At 36.2% G+C, this 11,374-nt stretch overlaps 1 pseudogene; it reads right to left on the bottom strand.

Annotated features, from left to right (window-relative positions):
• Positions 1-124: 124 nt before the first annotated feature.
• Positions 125-7,537, bottom strand: LOC137630637 (tRNA (cytosine(38)-C(5))-methyltransferase pseudogene; annotated as a pseudogene).
• Positions 7,538-11,374: the final 3,837 nt, after the last annotated feature.

The following is an 11,374-nucleotide window of genomic DNA, read 5'->3' as shown; positions in this document are numbered from 1 at the left end:
AAACAATATGATAAGCAATGAACAATTAAGATAAAATATCTTAAAAACAGTAACAACATAAAAACAGATATATCATATACATGCTATTAATGAGGTTGTCATGAACAAAATATCCCACGGTATTTTAACATATTTCAGGCTCATGTCGTCTTTCTCACAATAAGAGCAAGAGAGAAGTCACAATTGAAATGTTGATACTATTTCCAAGAACTCTATATTTCTGTTTTACATTTAGTGAAGAAGGAAATGAAAACCATTTAGGAAAACGCTTTAATCTTGAAATTTCATTAGCAGTAAAATTTCTCAATTTCAACTTTTGTAGAAGATCAATTCTCGATGGACCGTGTTTTTAATTTTGACACTGCATGAAAAACTTCATTCATATCAAGATCACAGTTTTCTTTAATAACAGAGCCAGTACCCTCGACATAATGACCATAGCCTTCGGTAAAACAGCTACAACTTTTAGTCTTTGTCAACAATGTTCAGTAGCATGCAGTACTTGTTTAAAATCTTTTCTTTCAACAAGTAGGGTTCTAAGTTAACGTCGCTTTCCATGAACGAGCTCAGCGAATGGGAAAGATAATAATATGACTTTTGAATGGTAAAATTCACTATGAATATTCCTATGCAAATTATAAAGCACTTTGAGAAGAGTCTTAACAACGGGCTTTCCGCAAATCTCTCTCGCGTTAGTTGATCGAGTAGCTTCGCCTTTCCTTCCGAGGCACAGACATACTGGTAGCTCACAGGTATATATCTTTGATCTCATCCGAGACGTCCATACAGGAAGGGTGGAGCCACTGCTTAGCAAGGAGATAATATCTCAGACAAGAATTTGGAATCCCGAAGTGGGTTGGTGATAACAGGAACTTCTGCCAAACGTAGTCCTTCTCGCGCAGCATTTCCAGGAGTTGCTGCCTTGCCAAGGACTTTTCAAAACCAGCCACATTTTCTAAAAAAAATCATTGTTGGTGGCTGAGACAGTTTTTGAAGAAGATCAATCACGTGCAACAGAGATGACGTACGTGCATCCTCAACGTCGCGTTTTAGGCCCTGTCAGGTGAAAGGCTGACAAGAAGGGCTCATCATGATAATATCCGGAGCGAAAGATTCCAGATTGTCTATGTCAAGACCATAATATTGTAGGCCTTTGGGAACTTGGAAAAATGATGTCAATACACGTCAAGTGCCGTCGTATTAATTTCGTAGCTTCCGACGATGTCGAACGCAAGTCCGCTTTCTTCAGCAGCTACGTGCATTCCACCTATGCCGCTGTACAGCTCGAGGATACGCAGTGGCTTTTGTGCCTTTTTGGCTTCTGTTTTTGGGTGTCAGCGATGGTACAGTTTGAATCAAAAGAACGCAGACACTCGGGGGAAATCTTTCGTCAGATGTCTCTATTGCTCCCATCACAAAACAGACAAGGTGTTGCTCTTCTTACTATTTCTACGAAATGGGCGGAGCCTTCTCCAACCCTAGCGCACCAAAGACAGGAAAGGACCGTCTTTGTTAGCAAAAGCATACTAAAGTTACAAACCGATTTGACATATTTAAATTCTTTATTATCATTTGACGTCTCAACTATCCACTGCAAATACAAAACACACACATTATTTATATATATATATATATATATATATATATATATATATATATATATATATATATATATATATATATATTTATAAATACATATACATGCAATTACTATTTCTTCGTAGGAGGGGCCAAATGGACACTCAGCAGGGAAGGGTCGGGGGGGGGGGGGGAGGTCTCTCCTCTTCACAACCCCTTGCCCCAGCCAATCCGATACTGAGGAAATAAGAAAGTCATTTCTGTTTTAGGGGTGTGGAGAGAAGTTAAATGAGTATTCTTGATGCAGCCTGTAAGATATTGTAGCATTGCCTAAATATTATCTGATAACCGTTGGTGTTCTAACAAATATCTTTAACCGTATTCAGTATTGGTTGATTTGTAAAAGATAGCAGCAGTAGAATAAAGTATTTATTGTTGTTGGAAGTTTGATAAGTAACGAAATTTAAGTATCACCATTGCATGATAGAAAATCAGTGATGGATATAATATATACTGATGACTTCATAAAACCTTAAATACAGTAAGAATTTATTACTTCGCATCGAAAATAAGTGGAGGTAAATGAGGACGCTATTACATTCTGGCGAAGGCTATCAGAAATTTGTTTTATTTATAAATCATATAAAAAATACAAGCTTTTTGTCTCAGAACGACGTATTTTCCGAAATTTTGTCATGAAACTATGATATACCTATTTTCCCAAAATGTATTCTCCTTTAAATTGTCGGGAAATACATTTGCAGATGGCATAAGCCCAAAATTATTCTCCATGCTAATACAGTGACTGCAAGTTACCAATGATTATATAATTGCTAGTAGCTTTATCTTGAGAAATTACATTATCTGGAGATCAAACTGACTTCCTATCGATTTAATGCACAACGTTCTCTCAGTCTTGATTCAAATAAGCTTAACTCTGTATGATAAAGTCCCTATTTACAGTAATCAAGTGCCCGAATTAGCACAGCTATGTGGTGTTGGATGTGGGCTCTGGACCGGGTGAATTACTCTAAGTGTATTGACGTTTAACGAGCGAAAAACACATCACTATCCGTGAAGCTCTAGTTCAGAGAGTTCGAGCAAAGCCATCCATACCAGCTCCTCCGCCTATCAAGATAGTAGTAGTTGAACCATAATTTCTACAGCTGATGCAGTAAGCGGGAAAGGAAAAACCCAAATATTAGAATATCTCGAAAATATATGTTTGATTGTCCTTTTAATCACTAAATCACACAGCTGAGGAGCGATACCCTTGGGTTCCTAGATATTTTCTCTCATTCTTCAGATTTTATTTTCTGAGCTTCTTCCTTTATCCCTTGACATGTCTTGTTAGGTATCTATTCTTTAACATTTTTGTTCCCCTACTTCATTCCTTATCATTTGTAGTCCTTTCTTTAATTCTTTAATCATATATTTATTGAACATTCTCATTATTTTCAAAATGAATGGCCTTTCCCTCCGGTGCTCGTCTTAGACCGTCAATATTAGTTCCTAGCTTCTCACTATCCCTCCAGAAAAGAAATCTCTCCCGAGCGGCAGCATGAAACACCTTCCAACCTGGAACTATTTGATATTTGCGTTAAACCAAGACAAGATATTCATGCCCTATCAGAGATAGGGCATTTGGAGCACTGTATTCCATTTCCCTTACTCTTCGCTATTACAATCTCCATAAAAAAAAATGCATTGTGAAGCATGATTCCATGAATAAGTGGTGTCACTCAGATTTTTTTATACAATTTACGTCTCATTCCTTTATCACTATTCAAGTTAACGGAAATATCTTGGTTGATTGAAAAAAAAAAACGGTAAAATCTTTCTACAGAGCATTTGAGGTATATGGAGAACTACAAAATATAATGATCTAACTATATCAAGCCAGAAAAAAAAAGACATGAAATGACGTGTCTGAGGCCCTTGTCTTACAGTAACAGAAACAGATACATTAGTTGTTGTGTGTGTAGTATATTGAGATCTAAATTCAGGAAAGTAGCACCATCTGCATATGTAAAAAGCTTGCATTCTAGGCCAACCAAATTGAAAAAAAAAAATCAGATAAAATGGCAGTGACGGAAATTGGGCGGTAGTCAGCAGGCTTGAGCTACCTCAAACACGTTCCTCAATTCTACAACAGGCCTAATATATACATTATATATATATATATATATATATATATATATATATATATATATATATATATATATATATATATATATGTATATATATATATATATATAGATAGATAGATAGATACAGATATACTGTATATATATTATATATATATATATATGTATGTATGTATGTATGTATATATATATATATATATATATATATATATATATATATATATATATATATATATATATATATATATGTATATATATATATATATATATATATATATATATATATATATATATGTGTGTGTGTGTGTGTGTGTGTGTGTGTGTGTGTGTGTGTGTAATACCAATTTTTGTGCCAGTTTCTCGGACCAGGGTTCGATTCCCCGATCGACCAGAAGCTATTATCACTGAGTTGATTCCCCCTTGGTTCTCTGATCCCGAGGTATAGAGAGAATCCAGATATTAAGGGAGTATAATATATGGCTTATATAAATATGAAAAACACGTCTAAATGTGCAAAATTTATCATTTTATATATATATATATATATATATATATATATATATATATATATATATATATATATATATATGTGTGTGTGTGTGTGTGTGTGTGTGTGTGTGTGTGTGTGTGTGTATGTGTAATCAGAAAAGCTAACACGTGATGAGCATAAAATAATTAAGTATTATAGCCACGAAAGGAAAAATGAAAAACTCAGTTCTCCTTTCGTGACTATAATATATACTTATAAATATATATATATATATATATATATATATATATATATATATATATATATATATATATATATATATATATATATATAAATTTATTTATCATAGAAATTAGCGAAATAGTAACAGATAAGAAAATAATACCCAGTAAACACACTTACACACACATATATAAACACGTTTGTGCCCGTGTGAAGGTACCCTGTTCCTACTCTTCTCGTAAGCTAACTTTCGTTTTGAAGTCCCGATTGCGTATCAATCTTTTAGGGGTCCTGATGAAGGGCAACAAAAACTTTCCTCAGAGTATTCGTTTGACCAGTTCCTCTCCTCCTGCCATTTCGCTTTTTGGTCGAATTTCTTTTAACGAACGTTTTGAAGGCGTTTCATGACGACGGAACCCAATTAAATCATTGATCCCTCTGTAATTAAAATATCCTTTTTATAACGACCGTAAGGGGTCTCGTGTCTCAAATTGCCTCTCCTGATGATGATGATTTAGATTGACCCGCCTGTATACAAGGCGGACCACGGGCCATTAGGTTGGCAGCCCGTAAGGGGAACGGAGCGTTGGTTGTATCTTTTAAAAGCTGTTACTTGTGTTGGATGACATGAACACTGACGACAGACAGATGATGATGAGGCTGACACAAAATGACGACCGAAGCTGGAGCCCGAAGTACAAATCCGGGGCGCCGTACACCAAAAATCTCCGATCCCAAACCCGTTCCTTCGTCGGTCCTAGATAATAATTTTCCTTATAAAAGCGTGCTAACAGGAAGACGTCCAATTGGAGTGTCTCTCCTTAGAAGTTCTTCCTTTTAGAGGGAAAAAAAATTACTTCAGATTGAAGAATTTTAGCTTTCTCTGATCCTTCAATATTCTCTACTTCTGTGCAGTTTCCGCCTTATTCTGCGCAATCTTTATATTTGGATCTTCAACATTATGGACTTTACTTTCTCATCTCAAATCCGCACAATCGTAAAGTGATCAACAAATAATAATTAGTTCTCCTTTTCGGATTCTTTATTTCTTCTCTCCCGTTCTCCTTCCTGTCTCCCTCTTCTTCCTGTATTTTCTGTCCGAATCCTTTCAAATAAATCCATTATTAGTCTTAAAGATTCTTGTTTAGCTTTTCATAACTGCCTTCCTGATTCCACTTGTCGTTGATTCCTTTTTAACGATGTATTTTGGTTTCCTTCCGAAATCGCAGACTCAACAATTCTCCTAATTTTCGCCAAAGCATTTTCTGCATCACCCAAATCTTGTTTCCTTTTTCTTGGCCTCAGAGGCAAGTCATTAACAAAATGTTGCAAATTTGGGTTGATCAATAAACCGATTAAAACAATCTTTTTACCTTTTCTAACATTCCTGCTCAAGACTAATGACAATTTGAAGCCGATTTGGAAATGCACCGGTAATTCCATATTTCTCCTAACAGAGAGACTAATAATATTTTGGAGCTCTGACAGGAAAGCATTCATCTGTCCTACTAATAACGGAAGACAAATTGAAGTCGAACAACGAGTTAGGAGAATTTTGAAGACTATTCCGGATGGGAGCCTGTTAGGAATTTCTAAAAGGAAGACGTCCAATTGGAGTGCCTCTCGTTAGAAGTCCTTCCTTTTTTTGAGAAAAAAAAATTGCTTCAGATTGAAGAATTCTCAATCTTTCTCTGGTCCTTCAATATTCTCTACTTCTGTGCAGTTTCCGCCTTATTCTGCACAATTTTTATTTTTGGGTCTTCAGCATTAGGGACTTAACTTTCTCCTTTCAAATCCGCCGTCTCATAAACTGATCAACAAATAATAACTAGTTCTCCTTTTCGGATTCTTTATTTCTTCCCTCCCGTTCTCTTTCCTGTATCCCTCTTCTTCCTGTATTTTCTGTCCGAATTCTTTCAAATATTCTTGTTTTGCTTTTCATGACTGCCTTCCTGACTCCACTTGTTGTAGATCCCTTTATGACGAGGTATTGTGGTTTTCTTTCAAAGTCGCACACTCAACAATTCTCTTAACTTTCGCCAAAGCATTTTCTGCAAAACCCAAATCTTGTTTCCTTTTTAATAGCCTCATGGAGAGTCGGTGATAAAAGCTTGCAAATTTGGGTTGGTCAATAAAACAGTCACAACGATCTTTTTACGTTTTCTAACATTTCTGCTTGAGACGAATGAATATTTAAAGCCGATTTGAGAATGCACTAGTATTCCATATTTCTCCTAACAGAAAGGCAAAGAATCTTTTAGAGCTCTGACAGGAAAGCATTCAACTTTCCTATTGATGACGAAAGACATATTGGAGTCGAACAAGAAGTTAGAGGAGTTTTGAAGACTTTCTGGAGTCTGTTATCGATTTCCAAAAGGTCTTAATGTTTTTTTTAAAATAAGCTAGATACAGGAACTCTATAATGTTGGCTCAGCGGGGCTGCCCACTTCCCGCTAGCCCGGAGGGCCTCCCCCCTTACCACTGGAAGGGTAGATCTCCCCCCTTCCCGCTAACCGGGCGGGGCTCCCCCCCTTCCCGCTGGCCGGGCGGGGCTCCCCCCCTCCCGCTGGCCGGGCGGGGCTCCCCCCCTCCCGCTGGCAGGGCGGGGCTCCCCCCCTCCCGCTGGCAGGGCGGGGCTCCCCCCTTCTCGCTGGCGGTGGAAGACCGCGGTACAGAGGCTTTGACACTACCCAAGACCAGAGAACAATGGTTTGATTTTGGAGTGGTCTTCTCATAGAAAAGGTGCTTACCATAGCTATAGAGTCTTTTCTACCCTTACCAAGGGGAAATACAACGGAAATTACAGTGCAATAATTATCCTTTCGAGTGAAGAATTGTGTGGTAGTCTCAGTGTCGTCAGGTGTATGAGGACAGACGAGAATGTAGAAGAATAGTCCAGACTATTCGGCGAATGCATAAGCAAAGGATACAATGTAGTCCTGTGTCAAGTTAAAAGGACCCAATATTGCCAATAAGTCTCTAGCGGTAGTATATCAACGGGTGGCTGGTGCTCTGGCCAACCTACTACCATACAAACATCCACTACTCCGTGGTCTTGGTTTTCAATAACTCTCATCACCTCACCCGTGATCACAATCATTGTGAACCTTCCCCTCTTGCAAACATTTCACTAAACTTTATCAGTTTCTTTAGTTTTCAATCACTATCGGCCATCTGTACGTATCATCAGCTAACGCCAACTACTCCATATTTCGGTAACATTTTCTTATCCCAGAATACTTAAACCCACAATCCTTCCTTTGATCTCTTGAAGCATTCTAACCACAAAGATGCTGAATTATTATTTATTCAAAGCAGATGAAGCTTTTGTTATACATAAAAATTTCCGTTTAATATTCTCAAAATGCACAGGAAAATATATGATTTACCGATCCCTCTTACCTTATGTCCAAAATAATACAAGCACTCTTTTTGTTCGTACTTTAAACCAAAAACCCATATTTCAAAATACAACATTAAAAAAGAACATAAAGTCTGTTCTCCTCAAGCACCAGGAATATTACACATATTCTTTCCAGCTTTAAAGCATAAAATACTTTCTTGCCTCTCCCATGACCAATATATTCCACCACACTATCCCACATTTCTTTTCACCCTTTTACTTCCATGAAAAATTTTTCATTCTATTCTCTTTCCTTTATCCCTAGTTTTTCCATCTCTATCGTTCTGACATTGCAAAACTAAGAGGGCCAGCATTTCACAAAAAACCAGCGGAAAAAACTATGTTTTAGCACTACTTTTATACCAACATTTTATGTGGCATCTGCAATGACAGTACGAGAGTAAACGTGAAATTTACACTTTTTTCTCTCTTTCAAGGAAAACTGACACAGCTTTAATACAAGTGACAAATGTTTCTCCAAGAGATGAATGATCTGATAACGTCAAAGAACCTGTTACTCTGACATGGCTGTTCAGGCTTCTTAATATTGAAAATAGAAAAAAAAGCTCGGAAACAAAATTAATTTATCTAAATATTTGTGGACAAAAACAATGAATCTCAAAAACTTATCTTTTGATGTGAAATTAAATTATGGGAAAGAAATCCGAAGCCTACGTTCCATCAGGATAATTAGGCTTAACAGGAAATGGAAAGAAAAACCGAAAGACATGTATAGTTTTCTTCAATAGAAGCACTGAAAAAAATAATACTTAGAAACATGAGAAAAACTTTTTGTTTATAAAAACAAACATTTCATTAAGATAAAAGGCTACCAAAGGGGAAATGATTAGCAGAGAGAGAGAGAGAGAGAGAGAGAGAGAGAGAGAGAGAGAGAGAGAGAGAGAGAGAGAGAGAGAGAGAGAGAGAGATCTTAAGTTCGTCTTCAATGAGTCTGCTCCGGAAATATATATTTCTTAAAATGACGGCAGAATTTGGCTCCTGATGACCTATCTTTTGACAATATTAGAATGACTAATAATTTATCCTTTGACAGTATTAATGAATGATTAGTTGTATCTTTTGACAGTCTTAAAAGAAGTAGGAATTTATATATTAAAAGGCAAAACGAAAATGTACGAAGTTTTGAATCATAAACAGGAGCTACTAATCAACTCTAAAAAGTATTTCTAAAAATATATTCTTTAAACTGTTCAGTAGTGCATAAAAATTCTATTACAGCCCCGCCTCATAGTTAATAAGGCTTTACTTAACATAAAGTTTGACTTCATATAGCCCCAAAAATGCATAACAAAAATAAATGATCTCAACTTCTTTTAAGTGATGATATGTTAATGAGTCGCAGAATTTCCTTTGATATTACAAAACTGTAATTACCATTCTACAAAAATCAGATAGCTAACCCTCCCACGCAGAACTAAGAAAATGACTGATAGATTGAATGATAAAAACTAAAAAACAAGACAATAATCTAAAATACTCCAGATAGTGATGAAATTAAGAAAATCCTTGAGCGCTTTCCATTCGCCCAGATCGACTGGCTTCATCCTCTTTCAATAATATACAAAAGAAAACAGGCCAAAGGGTTGATAAGAACTTTACTTTACTTTACTTTGATGGCTGCTTTTCCGGTCCCATACAGCAGGGGAACCCCACTCTCTACAGGACCTCCGCTGTCGTTTTACCTTGATCGTTCAGAGTATTTATCGTTTCAGATCACGTATTGTTCATTTACTGTTAAATCGTCACTGTTGTAAGATTTTTTTTTTTTTTAAAATAAGAGTCTTCAGTTTCCTTTTGAAAGCCTTAATATCTTCAATCATTCGAATGTTTCGTGGGAGCTTATTAGGGCCGAGTATTTAAAGGCTCTGGAGCCCATAGTATATATATATCTAGGTTCCAACAGTTTGAAACCATCTATAACTATTCTCGTATCGACACAATTTGTTGGCTGCGCAATATGTAGCAACTCTTGTGTATTTTGGACGACCGGTTCTGATAACTTGGTGGGTTATAGTACATATTTTAAATTCAATTCTCGCTTTAATCGGCAGCCAGTGTAAATCAATTAATATAGGGGTGATCCTTTCTCTAGGTGGGACACCTTTTATCAGTCTTGCTCCTCTGTTTATTATGTTTTGTAATTTCTTAAGTTGCACTTTTGGTAAATTGTAATGGATAGAGTTGCAGTAGTCAATCCTGGTAATAACGCAGTTTATCACAAGTTTCTTTACAAAATTTTTATCCTGGTACTTTTTTTATAAACGCAACATTTCTTAGATGATAACCAACAGTTTTTATTACATTATTTATTTGGGCATTTAGAGACAGGTTACAATCAAGATAATACACCTAGATCTCGAACTTTACTAGATATCGGCAGTCATTATTTATGTTCATTTGAATATCACGAAGTTTCACATGCTGTTTCTCTTACCCACCACCATGAATTCAGTTTTGTTCTCATTTAATTTTAATGGTTTAAATGTCATCCATTCTCTAACACTATCAAGGATTCGGTTAAGAGTTTCAGTAGTGTCATCTATATCATTTATGGAGAAGTAAAATTGTGTGTTGTCTGCAAATAGTTTGAACATCATGCCATGCCATTGTAATATTTTCGATAGACCAATAGTATAGAAGCAGCATAAGATTGGGCCAAGTACACTCCCCTGGGGTACCCCTCTGTTTAAGGGTTCATATGATGAATAAGAGTAATTTCTACCAACTAAGTAGTCTTTTAGGTATTCGAAGGCTTGATCTTCAGCACCGATGGACCGTAGATCATTTAGTAGCAGTTCATGCACCACTATCAAAAGCAGCACTGAGATCGAGCAGTATTAAAATCCCACATTTATTTTCGTCCACTATTTCCAGCATATAATTTACAACAGAGCAGATGGCTGTCTCCGTAGAGTATAGTTTCCTGTAAGCAGATTGGTTGTCAGGCAAAGCTGCTGTTACTTCTAAGTGACTGACTAGTTGTTCAAGAATTACATATTCAAGCACTTTTGAAACAAATGATAGATTCGAAATAGGTCTATATCAGCTTAATTCCTGGTAGTCCAGTCCATTTTTCAGAACTGGTGTGACTATGACCATTTTCTCAGATTTAGGAAACTTACATTCATTAATGCTTGCATTTGCTATTCTCATTATTATTTCGGCTAGACTAGAAAAGTCTCTCTCTCCAATTACTTCAGATATTGGCATAGGATCGATCAAACAGTTTGTTTTCTTTGCTATCTTGATAATTCTGGTGATATCATCTTGTGTTATGTTGTTAAATCGTATTAATTTTGTCTGTGTACCCGGTGTATCATTAATCTGATGTTGAGTATTTACAAATGACCTGGTTATATTTTCAATTTTGTTTTTAAAGAATAATTGAAAATTATTTGCTAGTTCCTGGTTACTGTTTCCATCAGGTAGCTTCTTTTCTTTTACATTTCCCATTATATCATTCAGGAGACGACATAACTTATTTACGTTTGTTGCTGCTTCGAGGATCTTTCT

This window comes from Palaemon carinicauda, chromosome 3 (genome assembly GCF_036898095.1).
Source record: "Palaemon carinicauda isolate YSFRI2023 chromosome 3, ASM3689809v2, whole genome shotgun sequence".
Classification (NCBI taxonomy): Eukaryota; Metazoa; Arthropoda; class Malacostraca; order Decapoda; family Palaemonidae; genus Palaemon; species Palaemon carinicauda.
Note: the sequence above shows the minus strand (reverse complement) of the source record. Positions and strands in the feature narration are given on the sequence as shown.